At 48.1% G+C, this 25,947-nt stretch overlaps 1 protein-coding gene across 4 annotated transcripts in view; it reads right to left on the bottom strand.

Moving 5' to 3' along the window:
* Positions 1–25,947, bottom strand: part of LARGE1 (LARGE xylosyl- and glucuronyltransferase 1) — a 603,451-nt gene that overhangs the window by 549,592 nt on the left and 27,912 nt on the right. The window contains exon 1 of one of the 4 annotated variants that reach the window (XM_082420994.1): positions 9,473–9,779. The exons of 2 other annotated variants lie outside the window; for them this stretch is intronic. The gene's annotated coding sequence lies outside the window, so the exon portion shown is untranslated. Of the gene's footprint in view, positions 1–8,210; positions 8,360–9,472; positions 9,780–25,947 lie in introns of those variants that run through there. One more of the 4 variants, XM_082420993.1, reaches the window with a different exon arrangement.

Below are 25,947 nucleotides of genomic sequence, written 5' to 3'. Positions count from 1 at the left end.
TTCTCGGCTCAGGTTAACTTTATTAGGACTAAAAGGGGAGGAGGAGTGCCTTTATTTTCAAAAGATTGTAAATTGTGGTTCCCTACCTTGAAGACACCAAGAGCAACCTGGAATTTTTTTGTAGCCAAACAAACTGGCATGTTCACATCAGATTTCAGTTTTACCTGAATGAAAAGTAAATATGCGAAATCCCACATTTGTTAATCTGGCAAAACAAATCCCTCCCGTGTTTCCTGGTGACCGTGAAGCATAGAGAGGTGTGATTGGCTCCAATTACGTCTTCAGGGAAGGCTGGGCTTCCCTTTCTTCTTCCACTGACCGACAATGGCTCATGACAGAATCTGCCCAGATGGACCTTATCTAAAACGGGCAAAGAGGAGAAGGCTGGGAGCGACCCTGCAGACCACTGATGACTATTAAGGTCCCTTCCAGGTTTAAGGGCTCTGATTTACCTCAATAATCCCTACCTGTGCCTACAATTGAACTAGGTCTCAGGGAGGCCCATATTTTCAGGAGGGTTACCATGAAGATGCAATAAAGTGCTACACTGAGTACACATTAAATATCCCAAAGCACAATACACATAACAAGTACATGTATGATAAAGATAAGAGGGTAAGTAGAGAAACCAATGCTGGCATCATGTTACTAGGGAAAGCTACACCAGCAAAGTGCATTGGGATACAGAGCATCAAAGCCTTCCTTTACTTGCTTCAGAAACACATGTCCACATACATGTTTCTAGACAAGACTGAGAGCTCCTTGAGGGTAGGAATGGTGCCTTGTTCACCACACTATCCCCAGCACTGTGGAAAGTGAGATGAGACTCAAATGCTGGATGGATGGATGGATGGATGGATGGATGGATGGATGGATGGATGGATGGATGGGTGGGTGGGTGGGTGCGTGGGTGGATGGATGGATGGATGGATGGGTGGGTGGATGGATGGATGGATGGATGGACGGACAAACAGACAAGGCGATGAAAAAGATGGGGATGGTTTGGGAAGCTGCATGACTGCCTAGAGACAGCAACAGGAAGAACAATTTGGATTTAACTGGTCAATCAAAGCCCTCAAAAGAAGGCTTTCCCCAGAGCCCTGTGGTCACATCTCTCCTTTTCCTTTTTATCAAAACCCAAAGCACTCATGACCTGTGGTCACCTGTATTTGGACTGTGCTCCTGATGTGGTCTCAACCCTCCAGCCTCTCTCTCTCACTCTCTTTCCATGTGCCTTTACCAATCACCTTTACCCCAGTTCTGCCCCTAACCTGAATTCCTGGCCCTGCCTCAAGATCAGTTCAGTTTCTAGATAAACCACCGGCACGCATGACAGGCCCAGGGCAGCATGCAGAACACATTCAGATGAATTTTTATCGCCAAGTATGGCTGACCTCTACGGTGGAACAAAATTCAGGGACCTCTGCTTTCTCCTCTGTCACCCCAGCCCTGACACAGAGCCCACTCTCACTCACCCATCCTCGAGAAGGGAAGGTGCAGCTGGGAGCAGTCAAATCTGATCACCATGCCCACAGGCTGCAGCCACCTGTACCACCCAGCAAGACGCAGAAAATTTCAGCTCCACTTTCTCTCCTTCCCAGCCTGACCTTAAAATATTATCAGCACTACATCAAGAAGTAGGTTTCGTTTGGTTGGTTTGTTTTCATTAGTGAACATTCTGGTAAGGAATACTGGCGCCTTGTTGTTTTTTTTTTTTTTCAGAGTGACATTGACACAACTCCACTTCAACTTTATGTTTTCAACCGAAATGAGTCATTTGGTGGGAACAGTGAGTTCGCAAGCCTGCATATGGGTTGACTCCTTTATCAAGAAGTGCAGTGGATTGTGTTTGGGGTTGAAAAACACTTAGAAGAATGAGATCCCATTTTTCATGGCAATACACATGGAAAATAGGGAGAAAAGCAGGGAGATCGTTTAAAACTCTGGGGTCGGACAGAGTTCTCCCTGGGGTAGAATACAGCTACACCACTTTCTTTCTGTAAAATCTTGGAGGTGGGAAGAGGTACTTAATCTCTAACCATTGTTAAGTCCTCTGCAGTTGTGAGGATTGATTTAAATCACTTCCTATATGTAAAGCGGTTTTTAAAATTTCAGCATATAGAAAGTACTCAATAAATGTGAGCTGTTACTATTATCTAGAGATAGTGTCATAGGGAGCTGTCTGTCCAATATACTATTCACTAGCAGTATGTGGTTATTTAACTTTAAATTAATTAAAATTAAATTAAAAAACCAGCTCCTGAGTCACACTAACACACTTCAGGTGCTCGGTAACCACCTGTGGGTAGTGGACAGAGCAGATACAGGGGAGTTCCATCTTGCACAAAGTTCTGTTGGATGGCGATGGCACAGAAATAAAGAAAAATGGCTTGATGCTAGAGGATCTGTGTGACCTTAGGCAAGTTATGTAACCTCTCTGTGCCTCATTCCCTCATCTGTAAAATGGGGATAAGAGTAGCTACATTATTCAGTCATGATGAGGAACAGCTGCTGGGCAAGTGCTTACAATAATGCTTACGACAGAAGTAAACACTCACCAGCTGATACCCTACAGTGAGAGACAGACATAGGCACAGTGAAGAATGGGTTGTTGGGAGAATTAGAAAGATTTTTATGTAAAGTACCTGCCATGAGGCCAAACACCCAGCAGACGCTCAGTTCACTCACTCGTTTTTTTCAACAGATGTTCACAAAGCACCTGCTATGTGTCAGGCATTCTTCTAGGCGCTGGAGACAGAGACATGAACAAAGCCCCTGCCCTCATGAAGCTTACAGTCTCGATAAACGGGGTGATGATGTTGACGCAACAGAAACACCAACATTTCCATTTTTACCACATATTAAATACCCCCAACAATAAAAAGGGAATGCTGTCAAATAGAAAGCCAGCTACAAAGGGGGTGCCTAATAAAAGTGAATGAATGAATGAATGAGTGAATGAATGACGAATGAATGGAGGGAGCTGGGAGGAGGCTCAACAGATGCGTAAGCAGGGAGCTGGGCCCTGGGTGATTCAGTTAACTAACCCCATGATGGGTGTGGCTAGCTCAGAAATCTGCTGCCAAGCGACCCTAATATAAACGATCCCAAAGCAGTCCACAAGCAGAGTTACGTATGAATGCTTAATCATCTTTAGCACGAATCTTAAAACCCAAACGACTGGGATAGAGAAGGCCTTCACATGCATGCCCTCCGGCTTCTATTCTGGGATGTGTTCTGACTCACCCTGTCAGCAGGGCCAGCTCCCTCCCCTCTGTACTACCCAGGGGGGAACAGAACCAACGGGGAAGCTGGCACCCACCTCTCCCACTGGGCAAACAGCCTTTCACTGGCTCTGGATACACAGAGCCAGCCAAGAGGGAGGCATCCCGCTGCCCAGAAAACTCCTCCTACCCAGCCCCAGACTGGCCTGCTGGCCTGAGCAGCTTAGCCTGCATGCTGACCTGGGTTCTAGGACTCAGGAGGCAGAGCTCTCCCACAAAGAGGCAGATGGCACCACACCTCTGCATGTGTTTCTATTTCCAAACTCTAAAGCTCATTTTGGTAGGTTTGCAGCGCCCTGACACAGCTAAACGTCGTGGGAGGGGCTGTGTGGAATCACTGGGTCTTCATCTTACCAGCAGGGCAGGCCCCAGCAAGTCATTTCAAGTCCTTCAGCCTCAGCCTCGTGTAGCACGGAGAAATAATGTTTGCTTCACAACGCTGTTTGTGGGATTAAATGAGTTAACTTGTATTCGGTAGGAACTGGTTTAAATTCTATCTAGTATGTCAAGATGGGCAGACAAGAGGAGATGTGGTTCGAGGCCCCAGTCCTGTCTCTATCTATCAGGGCCATCTGGTCTACCTGGGCCTCCTCTACCTCCTTATCACTCAAAGGAGGGGGCCTGACTGGGTCCATGCTGCCCACCCTGCAATCTCTTGCACACGAATTTCCCAAGTTTACAACCACGTTGCTTTACATCCTGCTGAAAAGAATACAGGGCATATGGAAATTCAGTACCAAAATTCATCCCAGCAACCTCTTCCATCTGCATAACACTTACTTCCAAATGGTCACATCAGAACGTGTGCTGATGATAGGTCTCACACGTGAAAATAAATCACGAAGGATTAACGTAAAAATGCTTGTCTTGAATATCACACTTCAAAACACACAGACGTGGGTGAGATCTAAGGTTCTTCCTATGCTTGATGTTCTACAGTGATTTCCGCTAAGAACTGACCTGGCCAGGAGGACAGGGCTGACCCGCGGGAAGTGATGCTCCCTGCGTGGCCTGAAAGGATCTCCGTCTATGTCTTCCCTCACCCAGAGCATTCAACTCCCACCACACCACGGCTTCCTCTTGCTGTGGCCCTCCCCAACATGTCCTCAGCAGAATTACAGGCAACTTCCATTCCCATCCAAGTGGATTCTCCCCACCGGAAGCGCTTCTGTACACTTTATAACACTCACACGTCTCATGCCCCTTTCTAGTTAACTGCCTACCCCTGGTTGGTCAACCAGAAATCACCAGACATGTCTACTTCCATTTGTTATGTATTTTCTGCATGTCTCCTCCATGGCAGGCTCGGCATACAGACAGGACAATGGCCATGGCTGACCTTGAGGGCCTCAAAAACAAGTGGGGGACAGCAAGGACATGAATTCACCTCAAAACTAAATAGGCTGCCATAAATGCTTCAACAGAATTATAAAAGATGATGCGAATTCAGAGCAGAAGTGGCTGATTCCCAAGGTAGGAAGTGGAAATAGTGGTCTCGAACTAAGCTGAAGACGAGCAGAATTTAGACAGGGAGAGGGGAGGGAGATCCCTCAGTTTAAAGTACTAATTTTTGATACACGCTCACCCCTCCAGGCCCTTCCCTTTAGACCCATTCTCTCCTTGAAGAAAATCCCAGCCCCTTGATGACCACTTAGATTTCCTCAGCATCCTCCCACTCCTCGCCTGTCAGCTGGCTACTCTGCGCTTGTTCTGACCCTTTCCCCAGTCCCTGGGCCCTGACCCAACACTGCACTCTCCGAGTTGGCATTAAGTGTAGCAAGGCTAAAATTAGGACTGTTTCCGTAGATATCTAGACTTCTCTGTAGCAAATCTGCTCAGCTCCCAAGTGGAGAAAAATATTTTTTTCCCATTTTGACTGCAAAGCAACTGGGGGTCTGGACAATCCAAGCCTGTGCACGTCTAGACACACCTCTGAGCCTTCCTGACCCCATGCAGTCTCTGGACTGCACAGTGGCACCCACAGGGGCCCACAAGGAATGGCAAGCACAGGAAGCCCCGCGTGTCTGGGCCACAAGCACACACTTGCCCTCACCCCATGCTGCCTAGCAGGTCCCTCCCGGGAGGTGGGTCTACCTCCTCCCCCTTTCAGAGATGAGACAATGCACATCAGGGAGGTTGAGTACCTCGCTCTCCTGCCACGGACCACACCATTCACAGTTAGTACATGGGAGACTGAGGTTCAAAGATGCCCTGAGAACCGCCCAAGGTCACCCAGCCAAGGGCAGTCATCATGACAGTGAGGACAGGGTAACAATAAGAACAGGCACAGTTAACGTTTACTGGCACTGTTTCTTTCTAGGTTCTGTGCTCCACATGGGTTCTCCCATTTCATCCTTGCTATGGGCCGAACTGTGTCCGCTCAAAGGCATGCTGAAGTCCTAACTCCCAGTGGGATCAAGTTAATGTCAAAACAGTGACATTGCAGATGTAATGAAGATGAGATCACGCTGAAAGAGAATGGGCTCTTCATCCAATATGACTGATGTCCTTATAAAAAGATACCCATGGGAAGACAGACACAGACAGGACGCCATGTGATGACAGAAGACTGGAGTGACGGGTCTACAAGCCAAGAAACGCCAAAGATTGCCGGCAAATGGCTAGATGCTAGCAAGAGGCGAGAAGGATTACCCTACAGGTTTCAGAGGGAGTAGGGCTCCGCTGATACACCTTGATTTCCGATTTCTAGCCCCCCGAAATGTGAGACAATAAATTTCTCTTGTTTGGGGCCACCCAGTTTGTGGTATTTTGTTACAGCAGCCACAGGAAACTCATACAATCCTCATCACAATTCTATGAAGACTTAGGTACCAAAAAGTCAGGTTTTACACATGAGGACACTGAAGCTTAATTAAAAGTAAATACTACCAATAACAGATACCAACGTGGTTCTAAGTGCTTTACACAGAGTAACTCGTTTAATCCCCACAAAAACCCTAAGCCTACAACAACCCCATGAAGCTATCCCACTTTAAGGAAGAGGAAAGTAAGGCAGAGAAAGGTTAGGTAATTTGCCTGAGGTCACACAGCTTGTGAGTGGTAGAATCAGGATTCAAACCCAGACCCAGAATCTGTGCTCTTACCCACCAGAACCACCTAAAGCCAGAAGAGTATCAAATCTGGACCTGAACCTAGTTTCAAAGCCCGCATCCTTCTCTCTCAACTTTGTAGTCCGTCTGCCAAATGGAATGTTCTGTACTTAGCTGCCCCTTAAAATGCTTATCCAATGATACAAACAAATTAATCAAATGAGCAGTGGCTTGCATACATCCCGTTAGTTCAAATTAAATTTAAATTAGTTCATTTTAGCCATTAAGAGTGACCCAGGCCCATATGGACAACAGAAATCAGGAAAGGAGTAACTAGGTTATCTGGAGTCCTAAGCAGGCAGAGTGACATAAAGCTCCTCTCTTACGAAGCTCTGAGGTACTAAGTCATTTCAGTAAACATTTAATGAGCACCTACTATGTGCCAGCACTGTGTCAGGTAATGGCAGTATAAAACACACAGCACCAGCCCAGGATGGACATGGAAATGATCAAATTGCCATACAGCCTGATGAGTCTTACCTCTGAAGTCAGAACAGAGGTGCTGTTGGAGGACTGAGGACAGGCACCTAAATCTGCCCACGTAAACAGCACACGGTTTCAGAGCAGGTGACATTTGAGCTGCATCTTCAATTTCAAGCTTATTTCTTATTTTAAGGCTAATCCAACCCTACCCTGCCCCGCCCCCCGCCGCAAACACACACAAACACACACATCTTTCTTTCCTCCCTCCTTCCTCCTTTGTTTCTTTCTCTCTGCAACTTTTCCCTGAAATACTAGATTTTTTTTCACTGCATGAACCATGCAGTTGACCAACAAGATATTTGGCAACATTCAATGTTCTTGATTACTCATCCATAATGAAGGGACCGGAGGTAATTGGTCATCTTCAGAAAAAATGCTTTTGGGGTCATAGCCTTGGATAACTAAAGTCAATAGATAACTAGTGATGGTGAATGTTAATTCAGCTAAACTATCTCTCTATTGATAGATACAGTCTATTTCTATCAACAAAGAGGAGAACACAGCCCTGGGAAAAGGGATGGGGACAGGGGTAGTGGGAGGTATGTCAGGGAGGTGGGGACCTGGGTTCCTGGGAGCCAAAGAAGAAGGAGCTAGAATAAAGATGTGTGCTGTCACCAATTTTCAGCTGGCCACTCTCCCACCCACAGGATCACACCACACACCGCAAGCTGGCACGGTCATCACGCGGCGGGCGGCTTAGCAGAAAGACTGCAGACTCTGACTTGACCCAGACCTCTGTCGCTTCCACTGTAAACGGAACACAGAGCGTCTGCCTTACGGTCACTCCCTGAACCAGTGGGACCTTGCAGAGCACCGAGCAGACACACAGCCCACGTTAGCCACGCCTGTTATTAATGAACACAGCCTTCGCTATCACAGAACTTCACAGGCTCGCTAGGCAAACACACAGCAGCAATCATCCTATTCCTCCATCCTCCCCATCCTCACCATTGTCATCACCACCACCGCCACCAAAGCCGCCTGCAAGCTTTGGGCGAGTCATTACATCCCTGGGCCTGAGTTTCCACATCTGTGAAGTAAGTTCTCCTGGACGATGAGGGCCAGATGTGAAACGCAGGGACAGTGAGGCCGGGCCCCGCTCACACCAGGAGCTGGCAAGTCATTATATCCCTGGACCTGAGTTTCCACATCTGTGAAGCAAGTTCTCCTGGACATGAGGGCCAGATGTGAAATGCAGGGACGGTGAGGCCGGGCCCCGCTCACACCAGGAGCTGGCCTTGGTAAAGAGTCATGGCACTGGCCTCACTGAGTAAACAAACAAGCCTCTTCCACTAAAAATCGGATCCTTTGAACAGAAAACATGCCCACTCACCTCTGTCCTGCAATGGGGAGGCCGCCCCCCAGGAGGGCGCGGAGTTGACCGCCTCTGGCAGCCTTGATTACCTCCTGGAGCTGCCAGAATCTGGCCCCGTAGGACACGCAACCTCACGTCTGAAGCGGCCGGACTCTGGGTTTGGGTTTATTATTTCAGCACTGCCCACAAAAAGCCCTTGGATCGGCGTGAGTGTTTCTTTTTTTAACCCCTGGCATAAGCAGTGCACAACAGAGGCACGCCTCCAACAGCTTGAGCTGTCCCAGACTAACGAAGCACCGTGAGGTTCACTGGTCTGGTCTCTTCTGAATGGGGTCAAATGGTGCCCGGCTCCGGCCCCGGGGCCGGGCATCCCTGCAAAGCTCTGATGCAGAAGGGCAACTCTGCAGATGTCCCGACTGAACCATCCAGCAAACCCGGCTCAGCAAGCTCGTCTCCCTCTGGCCTGAGAGGTGACAAGGCATGGCCAAGGAGCACTGGATCAGGAACAGGAAACTCTGCCACCGATCAGCTACACGGCCGACAATGGGCCTCCACCTGCCTGTCACAAATGAACCTATCTATGAAACAGAAACAGAATCACCACATAGAGAACAGACCGGTGGCTGCCAAGGGGGAGGGGGCTGGGGGAGGGATGGATGCAGTGGGAGGCTGGGGTGAGCAGATGTGAGCTGTTATACGCAGGATGGATAAACAACAAGGTCCTACTGTATAGCACGGAGAACTATATTCAATGTCCTATGATAAACCATAATGGAAAAGAGTATTTAAAAAAAGAATGTATATACATGTATAACTGAATCACTTTGCTATAGAGCAGAAATTAATACAACATTGTAAATCAACTATACTTCAATTAAAAAAAAAAAAACAAAAAAACTTATAGAGCCCCTTCTTCTATTCACACACACCCTTCACCCTCCCAAGGCTGCATCTCACATTCCTCCTCCTCCCCCTCCCACCAGGCCTAGGATCTGCTTCCTGTGAGGTCTCGCCCCACCCTTCTCATGTCACAAAAATCCAAGTTCAAGTCACCCACTGCACCTCCCTCCTCCTCCACCTCCACTCCTGCCCCATGCCCTCCCCTCTCACCCTCCCACCCTGACATTTCTTCCCCCATCCCTACCCCACTGTGTATTTTTTTATCTCTCTTCCTCCCCCTTTATGCCGCTCCTCTGGTCCTCTGTGTTCCTGCCTCTGCTCAGGGAACTTAAAGGAGAAAATGGTATATTATTTCCGCAGACTGCACTGTGCCGTCCTACCTTTGTCAAACCCGAAACCTCATCTTTCCTCGCTGATTTGGTCCTTTGTGAGAGTCGACGTGGACACCAAGGATGGGCCACAAGAGGCACGGAGAGTCAGAAGGGCCCAGCCAGCTGGGGTGACGGGCGTACTTCCCATTAAGGACACCGAGCACAGACACAGATGAAAAAGCGGGTCTTCCCTGCTCCTAAGATGCCACCATGAAGGTCCTCACACTCAAGGTATCTCCTCTTTCAGGAGCACAGCCGACAGCCGTGGTGAGAAAAGAAGCGCCTCTAATTTGATCTGACCTCAAAACTTTTTCACAGAGGACATGACCCAAACAATAGGGCAGTGGAGATGTAGCAGCTGGAATGGGGCAATGCACTCACCGGCCATTAGTTATGTTTATTATTTTAATGGGTCATAAAATAATTAGAATTTGTCCTGTTTTTACTGGAACTATTTGGGAGAGGAGGGTTGTTCTGAAATAAATTTAATCCTCAGGCAATAAATCCTGAGGAAGCCAATAATGGCTCTGCCCACCATTCTCTGGAAAGCATGCCATCAGGTAGCTCTGGGTTCAAATTCCACCTCTGCCACTTACTGGCTGTGAAACCCTGGGCCAGGAACCGACCCTGTCTGTGCCTCAGTTTCCTTGTCTGTTAACTCAGAATACTAAACCACCTAGAATACCTGTAACTGACCCTAGACACATCTTCACCATCACTATGTGAACTTCAACATGTCAGACAGTAATCTAAGTGCCTAATGTGGATTAATTCATTAACACAACAACTCTCACTAGGGACTGTTGTGATCCTATTTCACAGATGGAGAAGTCGAGTAACTTGCCCGAGGTCACACAGCTGAGCAGAGGATGCAGACGTCACCCCTAGACAGTCTGGCTTCAGAGCTACACCATTCAATTGCTGCTGTTAGGCCCAATGGCCAGCAAAGAGTAAACGGTTCAACAACTCACTCGCTAGCATTATCATAATAATATTGGCTTTATTTTGATAAACACGATTGCCTCCAGAGGGGTGATTTTATATTGCCTTTTCGAATTAAATTTCCGTCCCAGGGGCGCAGAGCCTAGTGTAATCGCTTATGTTTCTGCCTGCTCTCCACTCGCATCCCATTGGAGAGAAAGCCAGGCTCAGGGAACTGCTTGCCTGTGTGCGGCCCGATGGGTCAAGCTGCATTCTCTGGGCCGAAGAGGCTGGGGGGGTGTCTCCATTCCAGAATTGTTGGCAAATCTCTCGGCGGCTGCGGCCAACTGCAGAATGACAGCCATCACCTGTCTCTCCTGACTGGGGAGTGGAGGGGGCAGAAGGCCACGACACACAGAGACAAAAGCTCCCCAGCCTGACGTACATATGCCCACCTCCGACCACTTCCAGGGGCCTGCAGGCTGGACAGAGGCTGCCCTCCCCTGCCTGCCACTCCGCCTCCATCCCGAGCCAGCGTTGACCGGTGCTGAAATCCAAGGTGCCCCAGGCAGCGGCCCCAGCCTCGCCCCCAGAGCTGACCGGCGCCTTCAGCTTGAATCTGGCAGCACAGAGCACTTCCACTGCAGCGGGAGGGAGTTGCTGGACTCTGGTTAATTGAAAGCTTCTCTCGCCAGAGCCTGAGCGCGTTTGTCAGCAGCGAGCGGAGATGGGAAGCCCGGGGGCCACGAGGAACCCCCCCTGCCCCACATGCTGACGCCTCCTGCCGCCCCACCCGGGGACGGGCTCCACTAGCCAAGTCATTCTGGCAGGTGAGGTGTGGCCTTCAGTCCCCCTGGGCCCGGGAGCGTGCCTTCAGGATAAACCCAGTGCAGCATCCCGGCAGCCACTCCCGGAAACTGCGCCGTCAGGCAATCTCAACCTGAACATCCCAACCTTGGGATCGTAGACAAAATGTCATGGAAGAAAACACGGGGGATGGTCAAGAACATGGGCTTTGGAGCACCACAGCTCTGAGCCTGAATCAGCGATCTATTCTCAAGCCATGAGACCTGGGCAAGCTGCAGAGCCTCTCGGCCTCAGTTTCTCATCTGTGCAATGGACGCAAGAACCAGGGTAGAACTCCAACCCTGGAGAGCATGAGGGATGCAGGGCTGTAACAAACTAGATCCCCTACCATTCCAATCCTTAGATTTCACTAGAAAGCGTGGGCATGCAAAGGTAGTCCATGGAGTCGGAAGCCAGGATAGCAAGCACCTCTGGGAGGGCCAAGGGGGACTCTGGGGTACTGGTAAGGTCCTATTTCTTGATCTGGGAGCTGGTTATACAAGTGGACTCCCCTGCGTACCTGCAGTACACGACATGCTTTCTGTACTTCGTTGCTTGTAGAATATATTTACTATAATTCAATTCTTTTAATCTACTAAAAAAACAAAAAAAGCTTTGGCACGGGACGTATAAATCGGCCTTTGTCCTCAGCTCAAAGCGAGAACTCTGGATCTGAACAAGCTGCTTATCTCGCCACATGGGCCCCTTCCCCCCCAGGGCTTATTCACAAAGCCATCCCATAATGGCACAGTTGCACCTGCAGGCCGCCCAGTGGACTCAGAGACCATCCTATCCAGTGATGCCAGCCCATCCTCACTGACTTCCACACATGCTCACCGAGCAGCTACTGTGGACCAGGCACGGACCTAGAGGAGGAGGAAACTAAGAACGCTCCTCCTTTCAAGAGGCTTATCTTCAGGCTCCTCCAGGTGACCCCTGGGGCTCCCCCACCCCCCAGCCCTCTGGTGTAAACCACCCCCAGTCCATGCCACATAGAAGCCAAGAACCTTTTTAAGACTTCTATTCCCTCCAAGATTTTCTGAGGCATCCAGCACAGCAGGGCTCTGAAGACAGAGCACTGTGTCCACGTCGAGTTCCTTAACCTCTCTGGGCCTCGGTTTTCCCATTTTGAAAATGGGAGTAATGACTACCCCTTAGGGTTCTGTGAGAGTTATACAAGACGAGTCAGTAACATGCTTAGAATAGTGCTTGGCATATAGTAAGCACTCAATGCAGTCTGGCTGCTACTGCTTTTGTGATTTCTGAGAATTCCCAGTGAGTTGTGCCTTTCCCTACATCCGTCCATGAAATTTATCTCTGTCTTCCTTTTCCATGAAAACCCACTAACCCAGAGCATCCACAGTGGTCTCCACTGGTCATTTACCTTCTCAGCCCTCTCAGGAAGGGGAACCAAATAAGGAAGAGAGAGACTAAAAGAGAGACAGATGGAGAGAGGGAGGGAAGGTGAGGGAGGGAGAGAAGGGAGGAAGAAAACTCACTTTCCCTGTAAAGCCACTTCATCTGTGGCTTTGGCTCCTCCCAACATGTCCACTGTCCAATACAGTAGCCATAACCACATGTGGCTACCGAACCCTTGAATTGTGCTATAAATATAAAATATATACCAGCTTTCAAAGACTTAGCATGAAATAAAGAATTAAAATATCTCAAGGATTTTTTAATATATTTTGGTTATACTGACCTATTATTATTAAAATTAACTTCGCCTATTCCTTTTTACCTTTTTTTTTTCACGTGGCTACTGGGAATTTTTAAATTCCATGTGTGGCCTATAGTATATTTCTGTTGGGCAGCTCTGCTCTAGCTTATCAAGGTATCTTCCTACACAAAGGCAGTTCCCTCTTTCAAAGGAATTTTCATCCCAGTTCTTAAAATAAGTGTTTCCTCTTGATATGTAAATACCTTTTAGACTAAATTCCATTGATGTAGAAGCTAAACCTGGGAGTGATGAAGTGACCTGCAGAGGCTGACAAACTGTGGGGCGAGAATTCGACTCCGGGTCTAGCTCAATGCTGAGCTGAGCTCTTTCCAAGGCTGGATACGAATTCACCCCCATCTCCAAATCTGCTCCCTGAGATCGTGGTCTCTCCATGCCGTCACCCCAGAAAAGAATAAGCAACTAACATTCAGTTACTTGCCACCAGTGGGTGGCTGTGTTTTAAACGTAAGATTGTTTGGTACCTTGAGGGGGGGACATGGCTTAACCAGGGTGCCGGTGAGCGTTTGCAGAGGTAAGATCAGGATGTTATGATAGTCCCATGCCTTTGATACCCGGCCCTAAATGTCATCTCCAGTCTCAGCTCTTTCTTACACAGGATACGCTCAAGGAACCCGGGATACTTCAGAGCTCTAATTGTTACAGGAGGGGTCACCTTGGGCCAGGTGTGCCTCACATGAACTAAGAGTGAATCCTCTCCATACCCCATGAGACCTGGATTCTTTATGCCCATTTTACAGATGAGCAAACACACTCCCAGGAAGGCTCCATGATTTGCCCAGTCGGCCAGCTAAGAAGTGGCAGAACTGGAATTCAATCCCAGTTCCTGTTAACAACTACGAATCCTCCCTTCATTTCACACTTCCCAGCCTTTGCTCCTGTGGTCTCCTGTGCTAGAATCCCCTCTTCCCCCAGCGAGGTCTGGCTCAGACCACCTTTTCCGTAAAGTCTAAACTGTTCTCTCCCTCTTTCGTAAAACTAATCACTCCGTCCTTTGGTCACGGGGTATCCCGTACTTTTCACAGTGTTAGAATTCACTGCTTACATGTCTGCTACCTCCATGACAGCCTGAGCGTCTTCAGAGGAGAAGCCAGGCCTTGTCCATACGTACAGTTTCAGTTCCTGGCACAGTATCAGGTACACAGGAATTACTCAATAAATATCTGTTGATTGAATGAAATAATCAACCAACCCATCTTGACACCCTGGTTTTTGTTCTGAGTCCCTTTTACCAACCAGCTTCCCTTTCCTGCATTCCCATGTTCCTCCCCACGGGCGGCTTCTCCACCAATCTGTTTGCATGGAGAGAGGCCAAATGCATCGCTTTCGACTGCAGCTTGGTAACACCGATTGTCATCTCTCCACTTTTATTAATTGCTGGGTTAACCAAGCACTCCAAATTGTGCCCACCCACGCTAACGTGAAAGCATTTCTGGATGGCCAAGAAAACAAGGTGTAAGCTGAAGCAAAAGGTATAATCTCACAGCCTTTTGGATCTTGCACAACTGCCATATATTTCAGAACCTTTGGGTCTAAGTCAGATTGGATGGAAGAATAATAGTCTTGATCAAAATCTCAGCTTCTACACAGCACACAGGTATCAGAGTGAATTTAGGGACTTCCCTGGCGGTCCAGTGGTTAAGACTCCGTGCTTCCAATGCAGGGGCCACAGGTTCGATCCCTGGTTGGGGAACTAAGACTCTGCATGCCACACAGTGTGGCCAAAAAAGAAGAGTGAACTTTGATGTACTTCCTCATCTGAGCCCTGTCACCGTCCTGTGAGATAGCTGTTATTATGCCAGCTTTCAGATAAGGAAACTGAGGCTCGACTGAGAAATATACTACACACTTGCCCAGGGTCACCCAGCTGCATGGGATGGAGCTAAGATCCAGACTCACTCATCTTCACTGCAAGAGTCATGCCGAGTCCCCGCCACCCAGGACCCGACGGTCACACTCCTGCCTCTTCCTTGTGGCCTGGCTCACCGTCCCAGACCTACCAGCCATATTCCGGTCACTTCAGTGCAGCAGGCTGCCCTCACACAATTGATGTTTTCCTTCCTCCGCCAAAGTTTTACCTAACCTTCCAGACATCACAGCCTAAGATGTTTTCATCTGAACCTTCGGCAAGATCTTGCTTTCCAATTCTGAAACGATTTTCATAGGAATGTTTTTGTTCCCTCTTAGGACACAGGTATTGGAAGCAGGTACCTCCCTGTCCCTCACTTATGCCCACAAAAATACATACCATTTTGTGGGCAGTAAACACCGAAGCAGAAGGATGGAAGGAAGAGGGAAAGATTTACTATACACGTGAATGTACTTTTTAGGCTTCTGCTTGCAAAGATTGGGTACTAGCCTTCCAAATTGTCCCCTTCTACTTTATAAGTAGCTTTTTTTTTTTTTTTTACATTCAATTAAGATGCCACAGAGGCCACTCGGCCGACTTGTGATGACATTCCCTGACAGGCTCCCATATGGAGAGTCTAACGTTCCAGATGCCTTCCGTGTACCAGGTTTCCAGAAGCATAGTTACCAGCCCCCTGGGGCCAGAAAAGGAGTTCCGCACACGAGACGCACCACATGGCTTATGTCCAGCTCAACAAGCAAACTGCTCAAAGCCTCCAACAGTCCAGGAGCCCCCAGGGGGTCCCTGCGCAACGTAAGCAGGTGAAGTCACCTCCGGCTCTCGAATGAGCAGGCGGAGAATTGGAAGGGAAGGTGAGCGTCTGTGTGGGAAGGCCTGAGCCTCACTACCTAGAGAGGAATTTGAGAAACGGAAGGTCAGACAATTAGAATTACCAAGTCTCCCAAACGTGTGTAATAAACTGACCCCTTTAAAGGGGAGAAGGGAGCTGGTTAAAAAGCGCAGGTCTTACTTTTTGAAACTGCGTTTCCCTTGCAAATGAGCTCAGCTAAGAATCACAACAAGGTTTTGTTTTGTTATTTATCCTAAAAATATAAGCCCCCAATTTAAAAGTATTGTTGAAAGAACAGCTTCCTGGGAATTCCCTGCTGGTCCTAGGACTCTGTGCTTTCACTGCTGGGGCTTGGATTCAATCCCCGGTCAGGGTTAACTAAGATCCCACAAGCCACACCAAGTGGCCAAAAAAAATTTTTTTTAAGTACTGAAAGGAAATAGCAGCTTCCTCTCTCAGAACATACAGATTGCAGACCCATGGATCCCATTCTGAGAAAGACTCATCTACAGTGTTAATTTCACCGCGGTTCAGCCTGGACTGTTCGGGAAACAAGTCACAGCACATCGTTACAAGGGGTTAAAAGGCAGTGGGTGAAATAGGGGGCTGAAGTTGGGGGTCGCGCTCCTGTGCGTGGACAGGACAACACTGACCTCTGGGGCTTGTTCTCCAGGACGCTAAGCTGACGCTGCAAAAGCCCTCAGGGCCGTAACAACCAGGACGGACACGGATGGACCTGGAGCAAAGTCCTCCCCAGCCCCCTTTCTGCACCAGCAACACCGCCTCTGTCCTTTGATACTCCTTGTCCTTCTGCATCAAGACAAGGGCCAGTGACCTAGTGCACATGAGCCTGTGTCTAAAGCTGGCCCAGCTTCTATCCAGATCTGCCACGCCGCTAGCACCCCTGCCCCCAGCAGTCAGAAAGGGCACAGGGGACTTCCTAGCAGGGGACATGGTTAAAGCGTAGGAAAAGCACCCAGGATGAAATTCCACAAGGAAAGCAGGGGTTCTCTTGTTAAACAGCAGTGCTGACCCTTGTCATATAAAGTAACTAACGAGGGGTAAATAAAGCACTTTGCAAATCCAAGTTCCATACATTTCACAGAGCAATAAAATGCACTTAGCTACCTCACTCCAGCATCGCTAGTATATTCCTGAGATTTGATCTTGTGCCAACATGTGTACATTCCCTGCTTACAGAACTGAGCCGAAATTTTGATTTTCTTCCACCCTTCTCCTGCTTTCTCTGCTAGGATTATCTTGAACTCCAGGAGCCCAAAATTATGGGGATTTCAGCAGACGGATCAAGCACTCTTTTTAATTTATCGCTCCATAATCCAATTTTCTTCACGCTGGACCACAAATCGCTCGGCTTCTTCACAAATCCCCAGGGGCCGTGAGACGTGACATACAGCTGGACGAATTATGTGGAAAATGGGAACACTTGTCACTTTGGGCCCCGGTTTCCGAATCAATAACTCAAGAAGGTCGGGTTGGAACTTCTCTAAAGACCTCCTTGGCCGCCAACACTGGAGGGGCCTATGCAGCGGGAAGTTATCTTTATGTTTCAGCCTCAGCAACTTAAGAGCCTTTCCCTTCAATATGATGGCAGCGGCAACGCATAAACCTGCAAGGCCAGCAGCACGAGGGCAGGGCCCCTCCAGAGCCAGGCCGACGCTTGGCTACCACTCTGTAACCACGCTGTGTAGCAGGTTTTATTATCTCCGCTGTAGCACTGAGAAAACGAAGATTCAATGAGTGCGAGTAGCCCGCCCAGGATCACAGAGATTGTAAGCAACAGAGACCCGGAATCAGCCATTTCTCCATGCCTCCCATCACTGCCGCCCTAGCCAAGTCAGCCTCTTTGCCTGCCTGAAATGAAGCCCCTCCTACATGGCACCCCTGCCTCCACCTTGCTCCCGATGGGCAATCTTCAACATAGGGGTAAGTCCCAGTGCCCCTGATAAATGAGTAACTCACGCCATTGCTCCGATGGCCCCGGCCCACGAGGGCCTGAACCACTGGGCCCCGTTCCTCTCTGACCTCATCCCCCACTACTTTCCTCCCTGCTCCCTCCCTTCCAGCCAGGGCACAGCCTTGTGGCCTCTCAATTAGCAACTGAGAAGTGGCCTCAGGGCCGCTTACCTTACCTCAGCCTCAGCTCTTTCCCCAGACGGCTCCACATGACTCATTTTTTCACCTTCTCAGGTGTTTGATAAAATCACCTTCCCTGAGAATCCCTCTGTGACCAACTTAAACCTGCAAACTCTTACCACCATACACACACACACACACACGCTACCCTCCCTCAGCTAGAATATAAGCTCCCTGAGGACAAGAACTTCTATCGCTCAGTTTCTGAAATAGACCCACTGCGCTGAGAGCAGTGCCTCACACACAGTAGGATTCAGTAAGTACCTGTGAGATGAATCCAAAAAGAAAATTAAGATTTGAACACAGGTCTGCCACAGGGTGATCTCTGCTCTCAACACCACCTCTCTCCCCCCAGCCAGAGCGTTAAGCCCCACGAGGGTGGGAACTGAGCCCACAGAATGGGCCTCGGTCCACACGGGTTTCCTCCCATGGACTAGTCATTACTGAGCCTTCCCTCCAGGCTGTGGGAATGCATCACTTTAAAGAAAGCACTTGTATATCTGCAAAGAACACGGGCCTGGGTCACTGTACGCAGGACCTCTCTCCTCTGCTGGCCTTAAAGAGCGTGCTTTTCACACATGATGCTCAGGGTGACTCTGTCCAGGAGAAGCTGCCCTCGTATCTACCCCCGCATCTCTTCTGAGGCCCCAGCACCGTGTCAGCCCCGCAGAGGGCCTTGGAAGGCCGGGGCCACGTCCAAGCGACTGTGAGTTTGGCTGGAGCGTCACAACGATGCGAGGGACCAACCAGTGGGAGCCGAGCAGGACCAGATGCAGGAGGCCCTCAAAGGCCAGATGCCACCGCCCCACAGAGCAGCCGGATTCTCCAGGTCACCGCTTACACTGCTGGGGGCCGCAACCCAGCCTCTGATCTGCCTGCCCAGGGAAGGGAGGCCTCCCCCTCTCGCAAGTCACCATCTTGGTGGCACACACGCGCCAACTCCGAAAGCCAAGCCTCCAAGGGACAGTGACAGGAGCGTCTCCAGGTTTCCCGACGACTCAAATCCACCTCCTTCCTGGCTCTGAAGCCTAAGCTCCCTGCGCTTCTCAGGTGCATGCCCAGCACAAAGGTAAGCTGAGTCACCTGAGCCTGTGATCGTACCAACAGCACGTGCATTGGGGAGACTTTCCACCAGAAAAGTTCTTTTAATAAAAAAACAGGTAAGCATCTGGGAGAACTAGGAATACTAACTGGAATGTGTGTATGATGAGCGGGGCAGTTTTCTAATGACAACTCCTTTCACGCCAATGCCCTGATTAAACACTGCTATCCCCATTTCACCCACACAGAAACTGAGGCTCAGACGATATGAAGTCACCCACTCCAGCCAGGCAGTGGCAGAAGTTGCTTTCAAATCCCGTGTATACGGCACAGGAGGTGCGTTTCACAAGCGACACCGCCTTTCATAGAGCTGAACAGAATCTATCCTTTTTTAAGTTGCTGAAAATATAATTAAGTGGCCACTAAGCCACTTTATCACAAGCTGGTATCCTAGGTGACCCCCTGCAGAAGGCAGGGGGCAGCTGAAACCCCAGACTGGAGCCCAGGAGCACCGTGGGAGGCAGATGCCCTTCCCTTAGATGGCAAGTGGCACGGTGGAGGGAACAGGGCCTTGAAGTCCTGAGCTCCCAGGGCAAATCAATCCCTCTAAGCCTCAGTCTGTTCACCTATGAAATGGGACTGTTTGCCCATCACCTGGTTGTGGGAAGGACCTTGTGGTTTTGATGAAGCACTAAAAGGCCTGTTAATGTGCTTTGTGGCCTGTAAAAAGCTATTAAAACAAAGTTATAATTACGATGAAATCTAGTGAGTGATGCCCATTAAGAGGCTGAGCTTTTGGCATAAGCAGTTCAGCTACCCTCTGGGGGTGAGCGTGAGTTCACCGGAGCTACAACTTCCTCCTGCTCAAGCCTGGTCTCTCCAAACATCATTAAAAGACACAAATGCAGCCCTTACAAGGACCTTTCAAGAGACATCAAACCCAGAGAGTGTAGCCCTGAATTACAAACTCCCTGTTCAGTCTCTCAGGTAAGGAAGTAGCCAAGGTGAGTTCCAGGCTGCATCCCTCTTCTCGGATCCAGAGGACGCTGGCCTGGGGCAGTCCTGTCCCTGGTGCTCAGCAAGGACACATGGACCCAGTACATTACTACTTCTCCCTTTCCTTCTCCTTCACCTCTGAGGTCGGTCATTCTGCAGGCAATCCCTCTTTTTTTTTTAATTCTTTATCAAATTATTTTCCCATTTAGGTTATTAGAGAATACTGAGCAGAGTTCCCTGTGCTACACATTAGGTCTTTGTTGTTGTTGTTGTTTTTTAATAAATTTATTTATTTATTTTTGGGTGCGTTGGGTCTTCGTTGCTATGCATGGGCTCTCTCTAGTTGCGGTGCGCGGGCTTCTCATTGCAGTGGCTTCTCTTGCTGCAGAGCACAGGCTCTAGGAGCACAGGCTTCAGCAGTTGTGGCACACGGGCTCTGTAGTTGTGGCTCGCAGGCTCTAGACCACAGGCTCAGTAGTTGTGACGCACGGGCTTAGTTGCTCTGCGGCATGTGGGATCTTCCTGGACCAGGGCGCAAACCTGCATCCCATGCATTGGCAAGCGGATTCTTAACCACTGCGCCACCAGGGAAGTCCAGGTCCTTGTTGTTTATCTAAATATAGTAGCGTGTACATGTCAATCCCAACAGGAGGCAATCCCTCTTACACCATGTTCCTCAAACTTGAGTGACCAGCAGCCACCTGTATGGAAAAGAAGTTGGCAAGGAACTCTATTTTGGCTTAAATCGTTTTTATTCCAGTACTATATAAGCACTAAAATATAAAATATTAAAATAAAAAAAAATTTAAATAGTATTTATTGAGTGCTAAGTGCCAGGCACTGTGCAGGATACAGCGCCGAGGACAGTGACAAAAAGACACGCCCTGGGCTTCCCTGGTGGTGCAGTGGTTGAGAGTCTGCCTGCCGATGCAGGGGACACGGGTTCGAGCCCTGGTCTGGGAAGATCCCACATGCCACGGAGCAACTAAGCCCATGAGCCACAATTACTGAGCCTGCGAGTCTGGAGCCTGTGCTCCACAACAAGAGAGGCCACGATAGTGAGAGGCCCGTGCACCGCAATGAAGTGGCCCCCGCTTGCCACAACTAGAGAAAGCCCTCGCATAGAAACGAAGACCCAACACAGCCATAAATAAATAAATTTAAAAAAAAAATTAGAGTTCCCTATTCAATAAACAGTGGCATTGTAGATTTGAATAAATTAAAATTATTTAAAAAAAAAGATATGCCCTGCCCTCAAGAAGCTTCCAGTCCAGCAATCAGCCAAAGAAAGAAATGAACCCAAACATCCTACATAAGCCATGGAAATCAACTTGGGAACACGGCCTCAAAGGTCTTTAAAAACATAGAAGGCAAATTTCTACGTGGGCAAGGTGGTGAGAGAGGGCTGAGGAAACGGTACCTAAACTGAGAGCAAGATGAGAGCAGGAATTATCCAGGACTGGGGGTGGCAGTGGGGGGCAGGGGTGGTGAAGGAAAACAGAATTCCAAGCCAAGAGAAGGGAGAGCATGAGCATCCAATGAGGGACACAGGCCCAGAACTTGCGACGCTAAAACAGCCTCGAAGCCAAAGTGCCTTCACAAGGTGCCTTGTTGTGGTTCAGTTCAACACTAAACAAGTTTAAACTGACTTAAAGTGACAGCAGATGCTAAGCCTAAACCATCACTCTCCCGAGACAGTACAGCTGGCTCTGCTCACATCAGCCGGGTTCTTCTGAGACTGGTGGCCCCAGCCTCGTGCCTTCCTGAGGTTGGAAACACCGTGGAACCACCCGGCTGCTCCCTTCGCACAATCAGCCTCCTCCGTCCTTCCTTCCTGAGCTTTCCTCAGCTCAGGAGGGACCACCTGGTGCCCAAGCAACGACTCACTGGTGCCCATCCAGCGGTATTTGGTTATTCGTAGTCACGCAGATGACCCAGAGGATGCTTGCATTAATTTGAGATAACATCAAAGTGTCAATTTTTTGAAATGTCAATGAAAGCCAAACATTTAATTTTAAAAAGTGACTCAGAGGGCTTCCCTGGTGGCGCAGTGGTTGAGAATCTGCCTGCCAATGCAGGGGACACGGGTTCGAGTCCTGGTCTGGGAAGATCCCACCTGCTGCGGAGCAACTGGGCCCGTGAGCCACAACTACTGAGCCTGCGCGTCTGGAGCCTGTGCTCCGCAACAAGAGAGGCCGCGATAGTGAGAGGCCCGCGCACCGCGATGAAGAGTGGCCCCCGCTTGCCACAACTAGAGAAAGCCCTCGCACAGAAACGAAGACCCAACACAGCCATAAATAAATAAAATTTAAAAAAAAAGAAAAAAAAAAAAGTGACCCAGAGAACACCTGCAAGCCCATGAAGGAACACTGTTTGAGAAACAATTCCTAGTGAGTCTTCTTCCCTTCCATTTTGTCAAAATCTTCGACAACCTCCAAAAAACCCCTCCCTGCTGCATTTTCAACTGCCTCTCCATGGCCCTTCCAATCCAGGAAATGCTGTGCATTTGGTGGGTCAATGTAAGAGGAATGTTTCTATATCATGGATGGGGGTGAGAAAGTGGCCAACATTGGAGGCCCTCCTACCTATAAAGCACCTTCAAATATATCCTCACGCGAGGCCCATAACCACCTTGGAAAATATTTCACCTGTTTTAGAGGTGAAAAAACCAGCAGTGTTTTTAGCAGATTAAAGTCAGACACACACTTAGTCAAGGGCCTGATTTATTTTTTCTTTTTCTATTTCTTTGTTTTTCTTTCTTTTTTTTTTTTTGGCCACGCCATGCAGCTTGCAGGATCTTAGTTCCCCCACCGGGGATTGAACCTGGCCCTCAGCAGTGAAAGCATGCAATCCTAACCTAACCACTGGTCTGAAAGGGAAGTCCCTCCTCTTTTTATTTTTTTTTAATTTTAGTTGGTTAACAATGTTGTATTAGTTTCAGGTGTACAGCAAAGTGACACAGTTATATACGTATATTCTTTTTCAGAATCATTTCCCTTATAGATTATTACAAGATATTCAGTACACTTCCCTGTGCTATACAGTAGGTCCTTGTTGTTTATCTATTTTATATACATAGGGTGTGTATGTTAATCCCAAACTCCTGATTTATCCCTCCCCCCCATTTCCCCTTTGGTAACCCTAAGTTTGTTTTCTCTGTCTGTGAGTCTATTTCTGTTTTGTAAATCAGTTCATTTGTATCATTTTTTTAGGTTCCACATATAAGTGATACCATATGCTATTTGTCTTTCTCTGTCCAGCTTACTTCACTTAGTATGATAATGTCTATGTCCATCCATGTTACTGCAAATGGCATCATTTCATTCTTTTTTATGGCTAAGCAGTATTCCACTGTATATATGTACCACATCTTCTTTACGCATTCATCTGTCGATACACACTTAGGTTGCTTCCATGTCTTGGCTATTGTAAATAGTGCTGCTATGAACATTGGGGTGCATGTATCCTTTCAAATTATAGTCTTCTCTGGATATATGCAAGGGCCTGATTTAAATCGAGGTATTGCCTGACCTTAAAGCTTGAGCTTCATGCAGGACCCCACCTCATTCCCCCAAAGAAAATCCTACCGTTTGAAGAACTGGGTGCAGTGAAATGACAGGGGTCTCTAAAACTCTCCCCGAGCTCCTCTGCGAAGCACCATGGTTCTTTTTTTAATTACATAAGCCTTTCTTCAAGCCTCTTCATTCAATATAAATGAAAACGATTCTTATTCAATCTTCTCGTCTTTCTGTTTTAATTGTCAGGTTTGCAAGTGTAGCTCTCTGACAGTTCTCATGGCAAAGGCCCAGGAAGGCAGCTCCCTCCGGGGCTAGGCAGACTTGTGCACCGACCAGCACTCCCCAGCACCATTCGTGACATCCTTCTCAATGGCAGAAAAGAAAACGTATGCTTTGGAGTCCATCCATTCATAACTTTGAGATTCTGGAGCTGGAATAATACATCTTTGGAAACTCTGCAAAATGGCTACCGTAAATAAACTTTTTTTTTTCTTGGTCCCTTCTGAAGTTCTAGCAGAGGCGGAAGTCAGACTCTCTTCAGATGGGGCCTCTGTTCAATCAATTTATGCCAACACCACTGACGGAGAACATTCGAGGTGGGGAGGTGGGCTCTGGGGGTCCCCAGGGGCTCACCCAACACTCACAGAGGGACCGACATAAAATGCCAGCATCACAGACAGGTTCCAGCTGCTAGTTTCTCCAGAAGAGGATGGGATCATTTGAACCAGACCTTGAGTGGAGAATGGTCTTGAGTGACCAGAAGATGCGGGAGGAGAGAAGTATATTCATTTCTTGGGTACCTACCGAGTGCTCAATGTGGACAAGGTACTAAGCTTAGGACCAGAAATACAGTGCAGTCCAGGAAAACAGATGCGGTCCCTGCCCTGGTGAAGTATGCAACCTCACGGGATAAACACATAGGCAAACAAACTACCCGCCATGTCAGTGCTGAGAGGAAAGCCCCCAACCAGGTCCTCAGGGCAGGAGGAGAACAATGGTGGTCAGCCCTGCACAGAGAAGGGGATGGGGGACTAGGGGCCCATGAGTGTCTGCTGGGTACCAGCACAGAGACAGTATAGCTTAGGTTCGTGAAGAGCATGCATGAGTCTGGGGGTTCAAACCCTAGTTTCCCCCACTAACTAGCCCTGTAATCTGGGCAAGTTATAAACTCCATGTTGTAAAGTGGGGATCATCATCATGTTTATCCCATCGTAAGGTTTTTTGGTGAGAACTTAAAATGTCAAATGAATCCATTCATACAGAGGTTTAAAAGAGTGCACATAGTTGGTGGTTAAAAAAAAAATTCTAGCTACTTTTTTTTTTTGAAATTAACCTGTACAACTCTAGAATGTGGATTTCTTTTTATATTTAAGTATAGTTGATTTACAATGTTGTGTTAGTTTCAGGTGTAGAGCAAAGTGATTCCTTTATACATACATATATGTATTCTTTTTCATTATAGGTTATTCCAAGATATTGAATATAGTTCCCTGTGCTATACAGTAGGTCCTTGTTGTTTATCTATTTTATATATAGTAGCATGTATCTGTTAATCCCAAATCCCTAATTTATCTCTCCCCCTGCCTTTCCCATTTGGTAACCCTAAATTTGTTTTCTATGTCTGTGACTCTGTTCCTGTTTTGTAAATAAGTTCATTTGTATCATTTTTTTAGACTCCGCATATAAGTGATATCATATGATATTTGCTTTCTCTGTCTGACTTACTTCACTTATTAATCTCTAGGTCCAACCATGTTGCTGGAGATGGCATTATTTCATCCTTTTTTATGGCTGAGTAATATTTCTAGGATGTGGATTTTATCCCTATTTCACAGGTGAAGAAACTGAGGCTCAGAAAGCTGTTAAGGGGGCTTCCCTGGTGGCGCAGTGGTTAAGAGTCTGCCTGCCAATGCAGGGGACACGGGTTCGAGCCCTGGTCTGGGAAGATCCCACATGCCACGGAGCAAGTAAGCCCGTGAGCCACAACTACTGAGCCTGCGCGTCTGGAGCCTGTGCTCCGCAAGGGGAGAGGCCGAGACAGTGAGAGGCCCGCGCACCGCGATGAAGAATGGACCCCGCTCGCCGCAACTGGAGAAAGCCCTCGCACAGAAACGAAGACCCAACAGCCAAAAATAAATAAATTAATTAATTTAAAAAAAAAAAAAAAAAAAAAAAAAAGGCAAGCTGTTAAGGAACTTCACCAAAATCTCACAGGTAAATGCTGGAGCCGGGATTCAGATTTGGGTCAACAGTCTTCAGTAAATAGTTTCAAAAACCTTAAGATTCGGGTTACCAGAGGCTACTTCAGGTTTACCTTATATCTGTACAATTCCTAGGACTATTCAAAAGGATCATTATCTTGGTGATAAGCCAGCCTTATTAGGCAACAATTCCTCAAGTTCTTTAGGACAGAGTAGGTCCCAATTCCTTTTGTTGTGCTGCCTCAGTGTCCCTTAAGGGACAAGCATTGGAAAATTTGGAACAAAAGAGGTGAAGTGAATGCAGAGACTCAAATTTTCATAGCTTTATTGGTCAGAGCAGCTCAGAAGGTTCACAGCCAGTGCCTCCCTC

This window comes from Balaenoptera physalus (genome assembly GCF_965194825.1).
Source record: "Balaenoptera physalus genome assembly, chromosome: 13".
NCBI classification, from domain to species: domain Eukaryota; kingdom Metazoa; phylum Chordata; class Mammalia; order Artiodactyla; family Balaenopteridae; genus Balaenoptera; species Balaenoptera physalus.
This window is presented reverse-complemented; position numbering and strand designations above follow the sequence as displayed.